Genomic DNA, 20392 nt, shown 5'->3' on the forward strand with positions numbered 1-20392 from the left:
GCTGATTGGCCCTGATGCTTTGCTCCACCCCCTCTTTAGCATATTTATACCCCAGCCCCTTTACTGTCTGTTGTGTTCTGTGCCTGGAGCCCTTCAGTGCCAGACCCCGATAAACCCTCACAGGAGCCCCGTGCAGAAGATTCCCCCGTGTCCCCGCTGGCTGTGGTGTGCTGCAGTGTGTGATTGTCGTGTTCCTGCCCAAACGTTCTCCCTCTGAGCCTGCTGCAGGGAAGGCAGCAGCACTGCCCCTCTCGCCTGGCCCTGCACCCCTGGATCCCTGGCAGTGTCCCAGGCCAGGCTGGACATCGGGGCTCAGAGCACCTGGGGCAGTGGGAGGTGTCCCTCAGGTGGAACTGGATGAGCTTTAGTGTCCCTTTTGTCCCAAACCATTCCAGGATTCTGTGACTGCCTCCACCTCTCTGGGCTGTGCTGAGTCAAGCACTTTCCCAGCACAGGATGAGTTTTTTGTTAAATCCATGTGATTCCCTCTTGCAGCTCCATGAAACCAAGGGGATCTGCAATTCCAAAGGCTGACCTGGAGCCACCTGCGGATTTAACTGCTGGAATAATCCCCTGTTTTGATGCCTTCTGGGGAAATGAAGAGCCCTAGGATTTACCCAGGGGAAATGTTGGGTTTTTGGTGCCTTTGGCTCTCCCCCCTGGCTCAGAAGCTGTGGGATTCTGCTGGCTTTAAATGAAAATTAACTCCTTTATCTCCCATCTCATTGCAAGGCCACATCTCCAGAAATGGGGGCATTTCTTCATCCAGTTCCCCCCATGCCCTGCACAGCTTCCCCAGATGCTTCCCCTCACTCTCATTGTTTGATAAATCAATTAACACCAATCTCCTTCTCCCAGCTCTGGCTGCACCCCCTTCTCAGGCACCCCAATTCCTGTACCCTGTGCTCGTCCCATCGTTTCACAGCCCTGGGCTCTGGCTCAGGGACAAGAGGCAGAAAATCCCATCCCTGGTGCTCAGAGTGAGGGATGAAGGGCAGCCAGATCCCAGAACATTCTTCAGGACAGAGCAGTAAATAACCAAGGCACTGCTCATGTAGGGTTTTTATCAGCACAGAGAGAGCAGCTGAAGGAACAGGGGCACAGGGAGCCAGGGAACAGCTCCCAAAGCCTGGTGACATCCAGTGTCTGCTGAAAAACGAGGCAGGGGAGGAGCAGGGACAGCCCTGGCAGAGAGGAGAGATGGATGGTGCAGGTGCTGCTTTACTGCCCCAGCTCTGGGACAGGGATGATGAAAAACCATCCCAGCAAACAGGAGCTCAATTTTGCAGGAATAAATCGATGGTGTGGGGAAGAGCAGAGCAGTGGGAGAGGAGCCCTGCCCAGCTCCTGCCCAGCTCCTGCCCAGCCCCTGGGTTTGGGGTGGGGGCACTGGGGGGCAGGGCTGGAACTCCCAGGTCTGATGGGGAGCACACGAGGCTCTGCAGCCCCAGACATTCCTGCCCCTGAATTTTGGCACTTTCCCACCCCTGCCTGTGCCTCTGGTCCCACTCAGATATCCCAGCTGTATCCCAGGGGTCTTCCCAACAGATTTGAAAGCATTATTTATCAGAAAGTAGGGGGAGGGAAATGCTTTTATTTGCAAAAAGAGGAAGTATGGAGAAATCGGTGCTCCAGCCTCGTTGGACTAAACTCTTTTCTGACCCAGAGATGGGGCAATTGAGAGGCATTTTAAAAACTTTTATTTTATTTTCAGTCTCATATAAAAAGACAATAGAAATGTTATAATTCACATCATTACTATTGAAAACTGTTTCTTAATTACAATACAATACATCTTTCATAATTCGATTTCTCTACAATATCTAATCTTATTTACAAAACCACCTTTTAAAACTTACTTCTAATTCCATTTCTCTCTCAACAATATCTGTCCTATTCTGTAACATTTCTAAATCAACATATCTCAAAATTTGCATACAGATACACACTATAGAAACCTGTCAAACTTAAAATAAATTCTGTAAGTCCATTTCCCACACAGCCACTTGAATGAACAATTCCCCCCAAAAATGTTTAAGGAAAAGCAGCCAAAGGACCACTGAGCTGGGGATGCTCCAAACCCTGATGGGAAAGGCCTGTCCTGGTGCTCTGAGGAGTCTCTGCCTTATCAGAGAGCACAGGGGGCTGGGCAGGTGAATCCTGACAGGTAAAGGAGAGGTTTCAGCTCCGAGGCTTCCTTTGATAACAGCTCAGAAATTGTTTTTATCCTTGAGCAGTTTCTGCTGTTGCACAGAGATAATTCAGCTGCAGCCTCCTCAGGAAGAGCTGCTGAGATGCAGCTGAAAGCCCCCAAATCCAGGCTACTCCAAAAGCAGTGCCTGGAAAATCCAGGCTTAAACTGAGACAAAATCTTCTCCTCGGAAATTGCGGTCCCAGCTAAGCTGGAGCTTTGTGAGTGCTTCTCGTCTTTTACACTGAGAAAATACTGTAGGAAAAAAGGACAGGATGGAAACGCTTTCCAGGGAATGTGCAAAATCCCAGGGTGACAAAATGTGGGATGTGCATAGGGACATACTGTTCTTCTATGGGTTTTGTAGTCAGACCATAAAAAACCACCAATATATGGTGTTATATAGAACATATCTATAATATTCCTCAAGAACTGTGGGCATAGGACAAGGAGTAATGGGTTCAAAGTGAAAGAGAGGAATTTAGGGTGAGAAATGTGGAAGGAATTGTTCCCTGTGAGGGCTGTGAGGGGCTGGAATGGAATACCCAGAGCAGCTGTGGCTGCTCCTGGATCCCTGGCAGTGCCCAAGGCCAGGCTGGAGCACCTGGGACAGTGGGAGGTGTCCCTGCCATGGCAGGGGTGGCACTGGATCATTTTTAAAGTCCTCCCAACCCAAACCACTCCATAATTCCATACTTTTTGCCCAAAAAATGGGAAAATCCAGGTGCAGGGCTGAAGGAATCTGGGATTTGTGCTGGCAGGAGCTGCCTCTCCCCAAAGCAGCACAGAAAACTTTGCAGAGCTCAGCTCCAGAGCTCTCCAATGCCACCATCCGTGAATAATAATGGCACAGCGTTAAAAAAGAGGCCGGGATTAGTGTTGCAGCCTTCTTGAAAAATGACTGTTATTTATTTGATCGTCCCCCGAAGATTCCTTTGTCACAGGCTATTGTGTAAATTTGTGTTCAGACAATTCTGAAAATGTTGAATTATTCACTTGATTGGCCTTAATGTCTCCAGCTGAAACACCTCAATATGCTGCGATTATTATCAATATGCAGCGGGCTAATAAAAGAGTGGCAAAAATAACTGCAGCTGGAATTTCTGACGAAAAAGGATAATTTCCTAACTGCTCAAACATTAGTAGTTAAGAAAGTTAAGATAAGGGTAATAAAGCCTCGTGCTTCAGGGCTTTGCAAACGGGGTTAGGAAGTAATTATTTTAAATTCTTTTTTCAGTGTTATGTAATTTAACTCTCGTTAATAAAAGACCCAGTTCTGAAAGGCAGTGAAAGATGGAGCTTGGAAGCAGAGGAGATTTAAAATAGAGAAGCGAGTCCTCAACCTGCTTCAATGCTCTCCTAAAGCACCCTCCAGACACTTATTTGCATTTTCTAACTCTCATAATAAAATATTTTTTCTTCCCCAAATGCTGGTGTGTTGGAACTCTGGCATTTCCCTGTAGTGGAGGAGCATTGCCTCGTTTTCCTGGCGTCCCAAATCCCTCGGCTGGAGGTGCTGAGTTGGATTAATTTGTGGTTTTTAAGTGTCCCTGGTGACTTGGAGCCGTTTGGGGGCTGGGATGAGGTGTTCAAGGTCCCTGGCCTTGATTCCTCTGGTTCTCCCCTGCACATTGCCAGGAGTTGGAAGCACAGGGAATCTCCCTGATGTGGGGAATGACCCCGAGGTTGTGTCCCTGAGCTGGCTGGGCTGGAATCAGCAATGGGGGTGGAGATTCCTGCACATCCCCCAGGGAGAGCCCCTCACTGGGACATCCTGGCTCCTCCAGGACACTGCCAGGGACCAAGGGCTGGACAAGCCCTGGGATTCCAGATCCTCTTCCCAAAGGCACTTTTTCCCAGTGCTCCACCAGCTGTGCAAAGCTCCATCATTCCCACACCGTCATCCCATTCCTTCTCCTTATTCCCAGGGCCTGAAGGGGCTCCAGGAGAGCTGCAGAGGGACTGGGGACAAGGATGGAGGGACAGGTGCCAGGGAATGGCTGCCAGTGCCAGAGGGCAGGGCTGGATGGGATCTTGGGAACTGGGAATTGTTCCCTGGCAGGGTGGGCAGGGGCTGGGCTGGAATTGCCAGAGCAGCTGTGGCTGCCCCTGGATCCCTGGCAGTGCCCAAGGCCAGGCTGGACATTGGGGCTGGAGCACCTGGCACAGTGGGAGGTGTCCCTGCCATGGCAGGGGTGGCACTGGGTGGGATGGGATGGGCTTTAAAGTCCTTCCCAGCCAAACCATTCTATATCTCCATGATTTTTATCTGCAGTTTTGTTGTATCTGTGGGGTTTTTTCCCTCTTTCTTATCCTGCTTTTTGCATCCTGTACCAACAGTTTCACACCAGGGAACAGCTTTACCTAAAACACTTCTCATTCCTCCATGCCTCTGCCTGGCTGGTGTTCCTGCAGACTTATTATCATTTCCAAATTCCTTCCATTCCCACTTTCTCCCCAGTCCTTGTCTCCCTTCCAGCCAGTTTGTCAGAGCCCTTTGGAACATCCCCCCCAATTCCAGGCTTCCGTGGTCAGTCAGATCCACGTGGCACAGCTGGGGGAATCCTTCTTTGGCTGCTCCTCCTCCCATGGGGTGAGACCCAAAACTTCCATACCCTTCTCCTTCTCAGGAAAGCTGGGATAAAGGATAAGCCAGAACTTTGCTCTTTTCCCACAGTCCAGGAGCACTTCCCTGGGATGTGCTCCCTTCCTCAGAGTCCCCAGGGTGTTTCTGACGGAAGAACCCTGTAGCCTGAATAACTGAGGAGCGGCCCAGAAGCTTTTCAGGAGCCGAATGGAAGAATCGCCTGGGGAAGCCCCACCCGGAGTGATTGCAGGGCTGTAATCACCCCCGCAGTTAGAGCAGCCTGGCGAGGGTTTGGGGTGGAGCAGCGAGAGGTGATGGAGCAGCTGCTACATTCCCCTCATCCCCTCATCCCCATCATCCCGCTCCCCTCTCCCCGCTTCCCGCAGCGCTGCCCGTCAGGAGCGCGGCTCTGGTTAAAGACACTTCAGTGCACTCACAGACAAAAACTGAGCTCAATCCACTCTGTGAGGAGTCCCACGTGGGCAGGGAACGTGAGCAGGGATCAGGGAACATGTGCAGGGAATAGGGAATGTGAGCAGGGAATATGTGCAGGGAATGTGAGTGGGAAACAGGGAATGTGAACAGGGAATGTGAGCAGGGAACAGGGAATGTGTGCAGGGAACATGTGCAGGGAATGTGAGCGGGAAACAGGGAATGTGAACAGGGAATGTGAGCAGGGAACAGGGAATGTGTGCAGGGAATGTGTGCAGGGAATGTGAGCGGGAAACAGGGAATGTGAACAGGGAATGTGTGCAGGGATCAGGGAATGTGAGCAGGGAATGTGTGCAGGGAACGTGAGCAGGGAATGTGTGCAGGGAACATGTGCAGGGAATGTGTGAAGGAAATGTGAGCAGGGAACAGGGAATGTGAGCAGAGAATGTGTGCAGGAAACAGGGAATGTGAGCAGGGATCAGGGAACAGGAGCAGGGATTATGTGCAGGGATCAGGGAATGTCAGCAGGGAATGTGAACAGGGATTGGGGAATGTGTGCAGGGAATGTTTGCAGGGAAGGAATGCAAGCAGGAAATCAGGAATTCCGTGCCATCCCTGCCCCTGCAGGAGCTATGGAGCTCCAAACCCCACTGAGTGTTCCAGCCTCAGCTCCCAGCCCAGGGAGGAGGCCCCAGGTAGAGCTGGATTATCCTGCAGGAGGGAATGTTCATCCCTGGGCTATCTGCACCCCCTGACTGGTCCTTCAGCTGGGAGTGTTCCCTGAGAACCATGGAGTTGCTGGGCTTGGAAAAGGCCTCCAGGGTCCTCAAATCCAACCTCATCCCAGCCCAGCCATGGTCACCACTGATCCATGGCCCCAAGGACACATCCACAGGTTTTTGAGCACTTCCAGGGATGGGGACTCCCTCCAGCAAGGCCTGACCACACTTCCAGGCAAGAAATTGTTCCTGAAATCCAACCTGAACTTCGCCTGGCCCTGCTGGGGTCATCTTTTTGTCCTAAGAGATTGGGAATGAAATTTCCTGATCCTGCCCTCAGAGACCTCCCATACAAACACCAGCAGCATGGATCCACCTTTGTGTGTGTAAATGAAGATTTTTTTTGAGGAAAATAAGAATTAAGAAAGTGTGAGTAGGGTGACCTTACTGTTGAATCTGTAGAGTTTTAGTATCACCTTTCAGAACTCCAAGTTTTCCCTGGGGTGATCTGTGGATTCAACAATTTGAAGTTGAACAAAACCCAGAATATGCAGTACTGACACCAAACCCAGCACAAACAGGGCAGCAAATTCCTGCAAGGATTTAAACCCATCTAGGTCGGTCCTAGTGCCACGAGAAGAGAAAATTCCTCACCTGCACAAGGTGTTCCAGTCAAATAAATCATTAAGAGCAGAATAATTCTCTCCCACCCCACCCCACAGAGACAGTTATATTTGGTTCTGCCTTTCTTTGCCTCTTTTCCCTCAAATTACAGGAGATGGCTGGGGGGGATTTCCTTCCCTTTGTTTCCCAGCTGTGCTGAGTTCAAAACCGCTGCACTTGCAAAGCTCACCCAGAAACTACAAAAGTGGGGTTTTCAGTTCTTGAAGAGAAACTTTTTGAGTTTTTCTTCAATTGAACCTCGCAATAACTGAGATATCAACCATTAACAAGGCTAAAAAACTTCCCAAGTGCCACCCAAAGCCCCAATTCAGGGCTGTGAAATTCCAGCTGCCAGGGCTGAGCTTAAAGATGTCATTGCCGTGCTAAAGCCTCAGGAATCAGAACTTCCTGTGCTGTTTTGTGGGAGATGAATTAAGAGGAGCAGATGAGGGATTTCTTGGGGGGTTTTGCACTCAGAGTTCCCCAGAAAAAACACCCAGACAGAAAGATCTACTTCTGGCTGTAAACAAAGCAGTGTTAACTGCAGGGCTGTGGGGAAAGAGCAGGAAATGACATTGTGGGGCTGGTTTTACAACCAGGGTTTGGTTGGAACAACCTTGGGAAATCACAGGGAATATCAAATATCCACAGCAACTGGGACTGACAGGAAATACTGGAGTCACTAAGGGGTATCAATACAGGGCAAACCTGTAGGGAATAATGTGCTCTGACTCCATGATTCAGAAGGCTGAACAAAAGCTTTATTAAGCTAGGTTATATTACACTAATACTATACTATATTAAAGAGATACTACACTAAAAAAAATACTACAGAAAAACCCGTGACTGTCTGAGACAGTCATGACACAGCTTTGACCCAATTGGTCAATCAATCCAAACAACCATCAGCAAAATCCAATTAACAAACCACTCTGGGTAAACAATCTCCATAACACATTCCACAGGTGCCAAACAACAGGAGCAGCAAGTACAGATAAGAATTGTTTTCTCACTGCCTTCCCCAGGAAAAATCCTGGGACAGAGAATTATGTCTCTCTCTGTTCAGAGGATGTGAATACCACAAAGGGGGGTTTTAGTAAGACCCAGACTTTGAAGGTGTTTTAAGGAATAAGGGCTGGAGCAAAGACAGCACCTACACGGATGGGCCATCGCTGCAAATCCAGGTGGGATTTCCTAATGAGGAATTCCACATTGACCCAACAGAGGTGGAAGCAGCAGTTCAGCAGCTGCTCTGTGCACAGAGAATGTGGAATCCTGGAATGGTTTGGGTTGGAAGGGACCTCAAACTCCTCCTATCCCACCCCTGCCATCTCCTGATGTCCAGAGAGAAAAGAAATGCCTCACTCTGGAGCAGAAAAGCTGGGACAGCCACTGGAGTCACTTCATTCCATCAACTCCAGTACTGGGTAAGAGAGGCAGCCACAGGTGTGGCTGCAGCTCTCTTCACAGAGAGCAACAAGCACAACTTTCCCAAGGATTTCTCCTATGGAAAAGCAGTGAGAGACCTCAGAGAAGAAGAGAAAACAATTCTTATCTCTACTCGCTGCTCCTGTTGTTTGGCACATGTGGAATGTGTTATGGAGATTGTTGACCAAAGAAGGGATTTGTTAATTGGGCTCTGCTGATGGTTGTTTTTTTGATTGACCAACTGAATCAAAGCTGTGTCGTGACTGTCTGGTAAAGGTCATGGGTTTTTCTTTAGTATCTCTTTAGTATAGTATACTATAGTATTAGTGTAATATAGTATAGCTTAATAAAGCATTTCTTCAGCCTTCTGAAGTCATGGACTCAGAGCACATTATGTTGGGGTCGCCCTGCATCGATACACAGGCACAAAGACTGGTGTTGAAAAGGACTCTCCACTTTCTCTTTTTCCCCCTGCATAATGGAATCAAGATGTTTTTATTCTGATTGTAATTATTATTTTTCAGCCAGGGTGCAAATGCTGACAGCATGTCAGATTATATTTTTTCCTGACTTAGAGTAAGAGTGGAGCCACTTAGAGATGGCTTACAGTGTATTGTAATTAGGAAATAGTTGGCTTCTGATTGTAATAATGTGAATTTTAACATCTGTATTGTCTCACCCTTCTCAGGGAACTGAAAATGGAATAAAAGTTTTTAAATGCCTCTCAGTTGCCCCATCTCTTGGCCAGAAAAGGGCTTAATCTGACAACAGAGCTCCTGCAAAAATAAAATCTCTGTGTTTGAGTGCCAGAACAAACCAGCCCTGAGTGCAAACTGAGCCTCCTCAGCTTCTCTGGGGAGAAAACCTGGCTCAGGTCAAAGCTTTCCTCCCATTTGCCATCCTCACACTGCAGTGGGGCTGGCATTTCCCTCCCTGGAGGTGGCAGGTGGGCCCCTGCAGTGGCGGGAGGTGACAGTCCCAGCTCCTGAGCCCTCTGCCTGCTGCTCCTCCCAGCTCCGGGCTGATCCCATTGCAGCCAGGCAGGAATCACAGGCAGATCCTAAAGCTGCATCCATCCCCTTGGCAATGGCTCCCTGTACTCCTGGATGGGTGGGAAAGGGCTGAGAGGGAGGGGGATGCCAGAGCTTACACTGAGCCACAGCTGGATGTGACCCCTCTGTCACCCCTCTGTGCCCCCCACAGGGCAGCTCTGCCCAGTGCTCTTCCCCCAGAGCCACTCCTGGGGCTCCCCAGCACCCTGGAGGTGGCTCAGGACACCTGGGAGAAGTCTGGGGACATCCTAGAGGTATTTGGGGGACACTCTGGAGGTGTTTGGGACACTCTGAAGTTGTCAGGGACACTCTGAAGCATTGCTCCTCCGCTCCAGCCAAGCAGCTGAAACAATTCTGCTCCTTCCAAAGGGGATTCAAATAAATGCCCGTCACTCATGATGGAATCCTGAATCGTCCTGAACCCGTGCTGGAGTTCCCCAGCTCCCGCTGCCTTCTTGTATTGCCATGGCCATTCCCATCCTTAGCTGCAGAAAATCCCATTTCAGTACTGGGCTGTTCCTGGAGGATTGTGAGAAGCATTTGCTGCTTCGCTTTAGGGTTAAAGCCCCACTTTTCTTCCATCAATCCTTAATTACTGCTGTTAGAGGAGCAGCAGGGATTGAGCAGCGCTGCTTCAGAGAGTTTATCTGCAGATAAAACCCCAGCAGTGCTTTTAGGAGAAGAGGCCAGACAGGATATCTGTGACAGTGAATTTAATGGGAAGAAATCCCATTTTATTTTGATAACACCTTGTTTTCCTCAAAGCTGTTTGGGTGTAGCTTCTGCAGCTTTGTCCTGCATTGCCATGCAAATTGTATCTATTTGCCATCTGCATGGCAGCTGTCTCCTGTTCAGGGGGCAGGTTTCCTTATCACTTCCACACCCACTCCTCCCCCCAGGGAGACACCTGCTGATAACAGGGATTGAATGTCCCTGCATGGCTGATAAGAGCTCCAGCATCCCACTGGGAGCTGTGAGCCCAGAGGGAGGAGCCAAGCATTCCTACCCGGATAGAATCTGGAGATTCTGGAACACCAGCACGGCTTCTGCACTGCATTCCCAGAGGAGCAGCAGCTGCCTCTGCCCCTGGATCTCCAGAGGATTCTGCACCTTTCTCCAGGATCCCTGCTCCAGCAGAACCACCCCTGGCACTGCAGGAGGGCTGAGCCACAATTCCAATGGCCCTGCTGCAGCACCCTGACCCACAGGGTGTCAGGCTGTGCTCTGGCTCTGGCACTGTTGGTTTAGTTCACTGCATTCTTTATTTTATCCTTTTATTTCCTTCCCTACTAAAGAACTGTTATTCCTGCTCCCATATTTTTTGCCTGAGAGCTCCTTAATTTAAAATTCACAGCAATTCAGAGGGAGGGGTTTGCATTTTGCATTTCAGGGGAGGCTCCTGCCCTCCTCAGCAGACACCTGGCTTTCCAAACCAAGACAAGCTTTTTTTCCCCCTCTTTTTTTTTTCATTTCCTTTCCCCTTTCCTTTCTCTTTTCCTTTTGCCTTTCCTTTCCTTCTTCTCTCGTTTTTTTTATCTTGGCACCCAAGCAGCTCCCTTTGGAATTTCCAATCCCATGACTGGGAATTGTGACCCTAGCTAAAGGGTTGGCAGTGCAGCTTTGGGGTGAAACCATTGGGTTCCAGGTCTTCTACCAGTTTTTAACCATTCCATGTCCTGTTTCTCCATTATCAGACAAGGATGAGCTCGGCTTTCCAGGTTTTTGACAGAATTGTGGGTGATGTGCTCTCCTTGTCCCACACCCAGGTACAGCCCATTTTCCAGGCACAGCTCCAGCATGGCTCATCCTGCTGGGAATTACGAACCTGTGGAGCTTCAATCCCTCCCTCCAGGCTTTGCTCCCAGCAGGGCAGAGTGGCCAGTCCCTCCCTGGGAGCCCTCTGGGGGTGTCACTCTGTCATTCCTCACTGGAAAAGGGGCACAGGGAGGGAGAAGCTCCCCTCGAGGGGCTGAGTTGAGGAGCAGACACTGTCCAGCTCCGAGCTGCACTCCCATGATTTATTCAGGATCCACAGCTCTGGCCAGGCTGGGGAGGAAGAGGAGGAGTTCGGTAACTGCAGGGAATATTCATCCAGGGCTAAGCAGATGCTGTGCAAATGAGGCCGCTGCTAACGAGCCAGCGAGAGACGCCAGATCCTCAAAGGCAGAACAGCAGCGAGAACAGGGAGAGGCTTTAGTGCCAACCTGAGCGTGGAAAACATCTCCCAAGCTCCTCTCCTGAGCATGGAAAACATCTCACACCCTCCCTTCCTGAAGGTGGAAAGCCTCTCCCAACCTCCTTTCCTGAGCATGGAAAACCTCCCTGTCTTGGTTTGAACAGACAGGTGTCTGCTGAGGAAGGCAGGAGCCTCCCCTGAAATGGAAAATGTAAACTCCCTCCGTCTGAAATATTATAATTTTGAAATTAAGGGGCTCTCAGGTAAAGATATGGGAGCAGGAATAACAGTTCTTTACTAGGGAAATTAAAAATACCAATGCAATAGTGCAAGCAAAGGCCAGGCAGAGTGAGAGCAGCCCTGGCACGCTGTGGGTCAGGCTGGGGGCACAGCCCCATCCCAGGGGGGCTCAGCCCTCCTGCAGTGCCAGCTGTGGCTCTGCTGCAGCAGGATCCTGCACAAGGGGGGAGTTTTCCTCTGCAGCTGCAGGGCTGCTGGAGATGGGCCTGCTCTCCCTCTGGGAATGCAGGGCAGGAGAAAGCTGCTCCTCTGGGAATGCAGGGGGCAAAGGCTGCTGTGCTGCTCCAGGCTCAGATTGTATCCAGGTAGGAATGCTTGGCTCCTGCCCTGGGCGCAGCATCTCCCCATGGGATGATGGAATTGGATCAGCCCTGCAGGGACACTCAGTGGCCATGGACAGCAGAGATCTGCTGGAGGGAGGATGGGCTGTGGGAGAGAGAAAGAAAACTGCCCACGGACAGCAGAGAACTGCCCAGCTCTGACAGGTGGGGACAGGACACAGCCCCAGACGTTTCTTACAACCCAGGACACTCTCCCAACCTCCTCTCCTGCTGTCACATGGATTTCCATGGGGACCTCAGGATCCCCCTCCCTGCCCAAGTCCTGACAAACCAGGCAGCTCCAAGGATGTGCTGTGGGATCCCCCAGCAGAGCCCACAAGAATTTCTGCCCAGCTGAGGAGCCAAATCTTCCCATTTAGTTCAACTCACATCTCTCCCATCCACCATTTCTGAGGAATATTACGAGACCTCCTATTTTTTTCCCCTGTTTCTCAAATGTCAAGTAGATCTTTTACAGCAGCTCTTAAGAAGATAAAGGGGATTAAAGGATCATTTTATCCTATTTAAAGTTAGCTCTGAGACGATAGGAGTAAACAGGAACATTTTAAAGGATGTTAATCTCGGCTCTTTTTTATCCCCCCTCTCCTTTTCTTTTTCTTCTTTGCCAGCAAAATTTCACTTTGCTGGATGTGTTCCCTTTTGAGGGTGAAATGATTGCAGAGAGGCAAATGCTGCCACCCTTTCTCCTCACTTCAAAAAGCAAGCACAAAATATCACTCCTGATTGCAATAATAAACATTAAGTTTAAATTGGGCTGTCAATCATGGGCTTAGAGTTTATGGAAAGAGATGGAGGGGATCAGAGGGGAACAAAAAGGTTTTGGGCAAGGGAGGGAGCCTGTCCCTGCTTGTGGCACCCCAGAAAGTGAGGCCACAGCTTGTTAGCAGCAGAATAATAAAGATAACGCTGTTTAAAAAAACCCAAGCAGCATAAATTTGAGCTTTGGAAGGTGCAGGGGGATTTCAGGATAAGCTGTCAGGAGGCAGAGCCAGACATGGTAACATCTGATGGTTCTCTCACACCTCACTCACAAAGTCAGCTCCTCTGTCAGTGTTTGTAACCCAGCATGGCCCACAAGGACATCAGTCCATCAGAACAACCAGCACCTCTGATATCAAACCCTGGCAGCTTTGATAAACTTGGGATCAGGGGCTGCCTCAGCTGCTCCAGAGCCTGGCTGTGAGCTCGGGCTGCCCTTGGGGCTGGCAGGGAGGGCACCTCCTCCCCAGAGCAGCCCTGGCACTGCTCCTGCCCCTTCCAGGCTCCAGCAGATCCTGCAGACAATTGATGGCTTCCAAAAAAACCCCAAGCATCAGCTCCTCTAAAGCAACTCTCATTTTCCTGGAAATTTTATAGAGCCCAGTGGATCCAGGACATTTTGGGGATCAGCCAAAGGGTGGTGCAAACAGTAAAGTGTGCTCTGGGTTTCCTGAGATGCCTTCCCAAGCAGGGCCTTGCCGTGGCTTCCAGAACAATCCCCTGGTTTTGGGACCCATCTGGAGATGTGGGATCCAGCCCCATGGTGAGGGGGGACAGCGGGAGGGGCTCAGAGCAAAGGAGACCTGGTGGGTCTCAGCAGGCTCTGAATATTCAGGAGGAGCAAAGTCACCTCGGTGGTTTCCTTTCTGGCTGGCTGTGGAAGCAGCAGAGCTGTTGCTGTAGCAGCTTTTGGCTCAGGTACCGATCAGAGCTTCCCCTCCCAGAGCGCTGAAGATTTGTTCATCCTTTGTTTATTTCCCTTAATCTAAAATAAAAGTCACAGAGCCTTCAAGTGCATGTTTTACTCTTTGTTTGAGCAACATAACAAAGAAAAACAATTGCAAAGGCAGGCAGTGCATTCCACTTCCAGGCTTTCAAGGGATTATTACCGATGGCAGGAGAGAAGGGAATTACAGCTTTGGAAACTCAGGGGGAAATACTGGGACGGCAGCTGCATTAAAGAGCTTCCCTCATTTTTAAGCTGCACTAATTATGTTCATTTAATACCAGACAGGAAAATATTGACAAACAACTCAGGAATTAAATGGAATTTCCAGCCATGGTGCAGTTGAACCTCTGCTGGAGCCTCTGGAGAGGGGCTGAGCACTGGGGCTGGCTGGGATGTCCTGCACCAAAGGCAGGGACCTGCCAGGGAAAGGGCAGTTATTCCATGGATGGATCTGCCATGGATGGGGCAGTCATTCCAGCTGTGAACATGCCAGGGAAAAGTGTCAGGCAGAGGGTGCCCTGTGGGCCTGGCATGGCTCCACCACAGCCCCTGGTCCTGCAGGGAGAGCCTTCCCTCCATCCCAGCAGCTCCTTCCCAGCACAGCCCAGCTCCCTCTCTCCCCTCTGAGGCTGTCCTGGGCTCCAGGTGCTCCATCCAGGAGTGTTAGGGATGTCAGGCTGAGCCTCTCCCTCTCCCCATTAGTCCCCACCTGGCTCAAAGCATCCCAGTCCAGGAGAATCCAACACTCTGATTCTCCTGTGCCAGAGGAAGATTAATCAAATCCATCCTCACTAATTGGTTCCCTCAAAAAGGACAGCCTGGATTGGTACCAGGTGTGGGGTCATTAATAGGGATCATCAGCTGAATGAGAGAGACTCTCTGTTAATAAGAAAATATCCTGGGTTTATGAGGGAGTCCAAGCTTTGATGGCCACAAAAGCGACACAGGATGTTCTGGAGGGCTGTCACAGAGCAGAGCCTGGCTCATCAGGGCCTGTCACCAGCCAAGGCCAGCCCAGCCTGTCCCCAGGAATGGAAAGCGAGCGAGCTCCCGGCAGCACATCGATCCCACAGCCTGGGCCTGCCAGATAAACACTTCAGGAAAAGCTTCCAAAGAAATAATTTGGACATCCATTATCTCAGGCAGCCCAGCAGAGCTGCATTCCTGCATTCCCATGGTGCTTTCAGAGGGGTTTAGGCCCAAGTGGCAGCGCTGCAAAGCCCAGATATGGGATTGGGAAGGGATGAAACAATGGGGCAGGGAGAGGAGGCAGCCTGTGGCTGCAGAGGGTTGGCTTTGAGGCTGGGGCACATCCAGAGTGGTTCTCCCCTTTTCTTCTGCTCTGAGTTGTGTTTATCAGCCCTGTGGAGATCCAAGATCTCCTCTGGCTCCTCTGCACAGGCACGGTGGTTTTATCTTTTTTACAGAAACTAAACCCAAGCACAAGCCAGGGGATAATTCCTGGCAGTGCCAGTGCTCCTCCCAGTGTGCCCACAGCCAGGCTGGTCCCCCAGGCTGGGGGAGGCAGCTCTGGTCCCCCTCTGGGGACCCAACCCCAGCCTGTGTGCTCAGCTCTGGGGATACAGATCCCTTTCTCCCGTGCAGGGGCCAAAGGCTGCTCAGAAATCTCACCCCCATGAGGTTCTGCTGCCCTCTAAGATGGGGTGGGGTCGTTGGTCACTGCTGCATGGAGGGGGAGCAGACAGAGGGACAAACCAGGGACAGGGGGATCGAGGGAAGGAAGGTGGAAATTTTAGAGGGATTCTCCTGTTCCTGTTTCCTGGGGGTGAGCACCAAGGGCAGCCCCAGCAGCTGTTCCAGCTGGTCTGGCCCTCCCAGGTCTGTGGTGGAGGAGCAGAACAAAAGGATTATGAGGGACAGAAGCATCCAGGCATGAGGGGCCATGGAAATCATTTCATCCCACCCTGCCATGGGCAGGACACCTTCCACTGTCCCAGGTGGCTCCAAGCCCCATCCACCCTGTCCCTTCCAGGAATCCAGGGGCAGCCACGGTGTCTCTGGGAGAGCCCCCAGAGATGCCTGAGGGCTGTGTCCCAGCCTGGCTGAGCAGGGAGCAGCACAGCCCGGGTGCAGCTGTGCCCAGAGAGCTGAACCTCAGACAGAAACAACTGAGAAATGGGGCTGGGAGCCACTCTGGAGCGCTGTGGTGTCCCTTCACTGCCCCAGCCCTCATCAGCACAGCCCTGCAGGCTCTGTGCCTGAGCCGAGTCCCACGCACAGGAGCAAATATTGCAGTGTTCTGATGAACCAGAGTTAAACTGAACTCAATTGAATCAGGCCCATTTTCACTGGGAATGAGCTGCTAATATGGTTTAACCATCTGCTGGAGAAGTTAATTTGGATTAATTTCCCTGAAAACTCCCGAGCAGGGGAGTCCTGAATCACCAGAGGCCTGGGCAGCACTGGCAAAGTGACCTCTCCATTACCCAGTGTCACCATGTCCTGCACTGCCCTTCTCCAGCAGTTTTCCCATTCTGTGGGACAGCAGCACACCACGAGCATTAAACAGCCCTGCTCCAGCCATGCAGATGGATTTGAAATCACCACACCAGGCTAAAGAGCTCTGGTGCAACAAGTACCTTGCCCATAATCAGAAATTCCTTTAATTCTCCACTGACTGATTTCTTTATTGCCCTCTGACGAGGTTTAACACAAAACCACCATCTCTGCCTGCTGAGAGGGGCTGGATTCTCCAATTGAATTACAGGTATTGTTCTGCTGGTGGCACTTGTCACGTGTCCTGGTGACAGATGGCAGGTTTGTGTTTCATTAGGACACTTGGCCAGCAGATCGATGCTGCTGCGCGCACCCCCAGAGAGCTGCCGGGCTCGGTGGGGTTTGGGGGCTCCCTGGCAGACAGATGTTGTGTTTGGAAAAAAGCCTCACTGATTCCCAAGCAGCCCTGCTGGACACCCAGCAGCTCTGACACTGCACCTCCTCCTCTGCCCGGTGGCACTTTTGGGTTCTGTCGGGGCCTCTCCTGCTTCCCTCACGACCCTGCCTCCATTCTCCATTGCCCTCTTGTGGTTCTGGAGCAACAGCTCAGCTGAAAACCTGCCCAGACCCGGCAATCCTCCGAAATCACAGCCTAACACACTGAAGGAGACTGACTGTCGGTGTCTTGGAGGAAACTCAAAACATTTCCAAAAGGCTTTGTCTTGTTTAACCCCTTCCCCCTCCCTCTCATTGTTCCATCCTTCCCCCGCTCCACTGGCATCATTGATTCCATCCAGGAGTTTCTCTGGAGTTCAGGCTGTATTGATGATTTGGGTGCTAATGAGTCCTTCCAGAGCAGGCAGCAATGCATAAAAAATATGGTTTAAACCTCGTCCTTAATGGAGCATTGATCTGGTGTGATTAAAAGTGGGCACCAGGCTTTAGTTACTCACTGCTGGGTGCTCAGACATCACCACAGGAACCGCTGGGAATGAAGTTCTGAAAGGGCTGGTTGTGCTTGGAGGGGGCAGATGAGCACAGCGTTGGTGTCAGGCTCTGGGTTCCCTGAGGGGAAGATTCCTGCAGCAGATACTGGGGAAAAATCCTTCCCTGGGTGGGTGGAGAGGCCCTGGCACAGGTTCCCAGAGCAGCTGTGACTGCCTCTGGATCCCTGGAAGTGTCCAAGGCCAGGCTGGAATACCCTGGGACAGTGGAAGGTGTCCCTGCCCATGGCAGGAGTGAGATGAAATGATCTTTCAAATCCTTTCCAACCCAGCCTCTGTGATTCCATGAGCCCAAACACTGAGATTCCATGAACCCAACCACACTGAGATTCCATGAACCAACCACTGAGATTCCATGAGCCCAAACACTGAGATTCCATGAGCCCAAACACTGAGATTCCATGAGCCCAAACACTGAGATTCCATGAACCCAACCACACTGAGATTCCATGAACCCACCACTGTGATTCCATGAACCCACCACTGAGATTCCATGAGCCCAAACACTGAGATTCCATGAGCCCAAACACTGAGATTCCATGAGCCCAAACACTGAGATTCCATGAGCCCACCACTGAGATTCCATGAGCCCAAACACTGAGATTCCATGAGCCCACCACTGAGATTCCATGAACCCAACCACTGAGATTCCATGAGCCCAACCACTGAGATTCCATGAGCCCAACTATTGTGACTCCATGAACCCAACCACTGAGATTCCATGGTCTCCTTCCATGGAGGCAGGATGGGAATCCCAGGAAGGAGTTCCTGCCCTGCTGGAGGTGCTCTCCAGAGTATGGAGAAGCACTTTTGGGGTGGAATTTGTGCCCAGCTCACCCAGACTGTCTCAGCTGCCACACAGGACACCCTCAGACAGGGGGCTTCACCCCAGTGCCACTGTCACCGACCTTAACCCCTCCCTGAGCTCACTGCTGTCACCCCTGACTCACAGCAGGGCCACCGGGGCCAGTCCCAGACCTCCCCTGCTCTGTGCATGCTCAGCTTCAGGAGCCTCTGGTCCTTAGAGAGGAGGGAAATCTTATAAACCCCGTTTGATGTTGAGCAGCAGCTTCATGAATTGCAAAACTGCTTTAAAATCTGGGCATTACAGGAAGATCTGTTCTGGTTCGGTGCCTCTGTCACTAAAGCTCCCCACGTGCCCCTTGCCAAGGCAATTAAAGAGTGAAAACCTGAAATCATCAGTCCCCATCCCTCTGACCGAGTATTTCATCTTCCAGTGCAATTTGGGAAGTTGGAGGGAGAGTCAGGAGTGGGGAGGGGAGTGTTTGTCAGGAGAAAAGCCAGAAGAAGCCCAAGGAGCCTCTCCTTTAAGGTATAAATCTCCTCAGTTTCATTTCCTCTGCTCAGAGCGTGGAGTGGAAGGAAAAACAGCAGCAAAGCCTTGAGGGCAGAGAACTCCTGACCCATCCCTGCCTCGCCATCATAAAGTCTCCTGGCCCCAAAGTCCCCATTAGGGGCTGGACTTCGAAGAGCAATAAAGAATGTCAGGCTGACAAATCTATGCCATCAGCAGAGATCTCCTCTGCAGGGCCAGGATGATTGCCCAGCTTTATTGCCCCTCTCTGGGCCTGCAGCTGGGATTTCTCTGCTCCAGCTCAGAGACAGGAACCAGCAGCTCCACAGCAGCTCTGTGCCCAGCTCAGCTGTCACTCCAGGATTACAAATTTGGTTGGATAAATCTTCAAAGGTCAATGACTGACAAAATCAAAGCAGATTGCTAAGAAGGGAGGAAAATATAAATGATGGCATTGACTCGGGGTAATAGAGACACAAATGGATACAAAATCCTGGATGTCAGACTTCAGATTCTGCCACAAACCGATTTCAGGGTGTGGAGAGGCACAGCAGCTGCTCCAAACACATCCTGGACTGTGCCAAGGAAACATCTCAGCCAGGAAAAGGACATGTATTTATTGCTGTGTATTTCTATGTATATATTTTTTCTGTATTGTATTTCTATGATCACTCCGAATTTCTGGTGCTTCTGGAAATAGAGAATTTCTGCAGGAAAAGTCCCATTCTGCCTCATGGTGAGAAGGATGGGATCATTACCACTCCTAGTTGTTCTTGAAGTCTCCAGACAATAACCAGGACAATCTAATACACAGGGTTCCTTTCTTCCTCCTGGCCTTTAGCTCCCATACACCCAGCGTGCATTAATGAGGGGTGAGAAATCAGATTGATGTGATAAGAGGGGGGGGGGGGGGGTCCTTCTGGCTCCCCACAACGCCCTGACTGTCAGATTAATCCCTTTTCTGACCCAGAGATGGGGCAACTGAGAGGTGTTTTAAAAAAACTTTATTCTATTTTCAGTCTCATGTGAAGGGTGAGGCAATACAGATGTTAAAATTTACTGTATTACAATCAGAAGCCAACTATTTCCTAATTACAATACATTATAAGCATTTCTTTAAAACCATCCTTTAAATTCCATTTCTCTCTCAACAATGTGTCTTATTCCATAACATTTCTAAATCAGTATTTATTATCTCAAAGTTTGCACACAAATACACACTATGTAAACCTTCTGTCAAGCTTTAAAAATTTTCTACAGATCCATTTCCCACACCTGACAGAAGCCCTGGTGAGGTGAAGGTTGGGCTCTGCTCTCAGGGAACGGGGCCAGGAGGAGAGGGAATGGCCTCAGGGTTGGATATTGGGAACATTTCTCCACATAAAAGGTTGTCCAGGCCCGGCACAGATGCCAGGGCAGTGGTGGAGTCACCATCTCTCCAGGGATTTGAAGCCCTGTGGCACTGGGGACATGACCTGTTGGGATGAAAGTTTGACAAGAAAGCCTCATAGATATCTGTGCTTGGCAGAAAGATCTCTGCATGTAGAACCTGAGAATGAAATAGAGATGGAGGCAATTTTTGATACAGAAAAAATGAATTGCTGAGCCAGTCTTACTGGGTAACCAAGGAGGCAAAGGGTGTGTTAGTTAGAAGGGGTTTTTATGACTTAGAGCAAAGGATAAACCCACCTCAAACAAGAAGCTGTTTCTACCACAGGCAAACAAGCCTACCAATGTTGCAAGTAGAAAAAAGGTCTCAGAATTTTCCACTGCAAGAAAACTGAATAACAACTTCTGGCTTAAACTGTAATGAACTGACTTCTAGTGATTGGAGAACAGCAACATGAATGTGGTGATTATAGTCGTTATGATGGGCTGTAGGTAAAAGTTAGGGGATAGATTGGTTCTACTGTATTAAGAGGCTCAACAGAGAAAAGTCTATAATGCACTGTAACCAAAGAAAAGTATAGAATGCACTGTAACCAAAGAAAAGTATATAATGCACTGTAACCAAAACCA

This window comes from Fringilla coelebs (assembly GCF_963513975.1).
Source record: "Fringilla coelebs genome assembly, chromosome: 28".
Classification (NCBI taxonomy): Eukaryota; Metazoa; Chordata; class Aves; order Passeriformes; family Fringillidae; genus Fringilla; species Fringilla coelebs.